This window comes from Lactuca virosa, chromosome 1 (genome assembly GCF_052849685.1).
Source record: "Lactuca virosa cultivar CGN04683 chromosome 1, Lactuca_virosa_CGN04683_v6, whole genome shotgun sequence".
NCBI lineage: Eukaryota > Viridiplantae > Streptophyta > Magnoliopsida > Asterales > Asteraceae > Lactuca > Lactuca virosa.
Window position 1 is genome coordinate 59378207 of NC_136426.1, and position 1674 is coordinate 59379880.

Below are 1674 nucleotides of genomic sequence, written 5' to 3' on the forward strand. Positions count from 1 at the left end.
TAGGAGTGCCTTGAGAAACTCCTTGTTGCAACAATGAATGAAGAAATTCATCATTCTTGTAACTCTCTTTTATCATCTCTATTAAATCAGATTCCAATGTAGTGAGGGCTAAACAAAAAATTTCACTTCCTTCTACTCTTGATAAAGCATCGGCTACTAGATTTTCACATCCCGATTTGTATTGTATTTCATAATCAAACCCCATGAGTTTTGAAAGCCAAAATTGCTGGAATTGAGTAGAAATCTTTTGTTAAAGCAACCACTTTAGACTTTTTTGATCAGTTCTGATAATAAAGTGTTGTCCAGTCAAATATTGTTCCCATTTTTGAACTGCAAAGACAATGGCTAATAACTCCTTTTCATATACAAATAGTTTCTGCCATTTTGGACCTAAAGCTCTACTAATAAAAGCTAAAGGATGTCCTTGTTGCATTAAAACCGCACCAATTCCGTGGTTTGATGCATCAGTCTCTACCACAAATACTTGTGAGAAGTCTGGCACAGATAGAACAGGGGCTGAACTTAAAGCTTCCTTTAATGCTTCTAGGGCAGACTGAGGTTCTTTTCCCCATTTAAATTCTCCTTTCTTCAACAGTTGAGTTAATGGTTTGCTTATCAAGGCATAATTTCGAATAAACTTTCTATAATAACCTGTCATTCCCAAGAAATTTCTTAACTCTTTCACAGTTTTTGGAATTGGCCACTTTACTACTGCTTCTATTTTCTTTGGATCTGTCTCTACACCTTCACCTGATATGAAATGCCCTAAATACTCAACTTTTGATATAGCAAAAGCACATTTGCTTGCTTTGGCATATAGTTGATGTTTTTGCATTAGATGAAATACAACATTTAAGTGCTCCCAATGTTGAGTTAATGATGGGCTGTACACCAATATATCGTCAAAAAATACCAATACACATTTTCTGAGTAAAGGTTTCAAAATATTATTCATCCAACTTTGAAATGATGCTGGTGCATTTGTAAGTCCAAAGGGCAGTACTAGAAACTCGTAATGCCCTTCATGGGTCTTGAATGCAGTCTTGTAAACATCTTCATGAGCTACCCGTAATTGATGATACCCCGCTCTTAAATCCAGTTACTAAAAACCTTAGAACCAACCAATTCGTCAATTAATTCATCAACCACAGGAATAGGAAATTTGTCTTTAATGGTCTTCTTGTTAAGATCACGGTAATCAACACATAGCCTCCATGTACCATCTTTTTTGCCTACTAATACAACAGGAGATGCAAACGGGCTTGAACTTTGCTGAATAATACCTTTATCTAGCATTTCTTGAATTAACTTTTCAATAATATCTCTTTGTTTCACAGCATATCTGTAAGGTCTGATGTTGATAGCTTTTGCTCCCGTTTCTAAAGGAATTCGATGATCAAAAACTCCTCTTTTCGGTGGCAAACCTTGTGGTTCTTCAAAGATTTCTTTAAATCTTTGTAATAACTGTTGAAGTTTTTCATTATCTTGACTGATTCCAACACTATTACATGTTCCTGACATTAGATTGATGTTATCTTCTGCTGGATTTTCCAATTGCAATAGATAGAATTGGATGCCATTGCAGCTTAAGTGTTTTTTAGCAGAGGTTCCACTCACTACCTTCAATGCTTTTGGTGGCATACCCCTCAAGACATGTTTCCGTCCTTGGTATAT

General features: G+C 35.7%; 1 pseudogene; it reads right to left on the reverse strand.

Annotated features, from left to right (window-relative positions):
- Positions 1–250: 250 nt before the first annotated feature.
- LOC145114282 (putative mitochondrial protein AtMg00860 pseudogene) lies at positions 251–835 on the reverse strand (annotated as a pseudogene).
- Positions 836–1674: the final 839 nt, after the last annotated feature.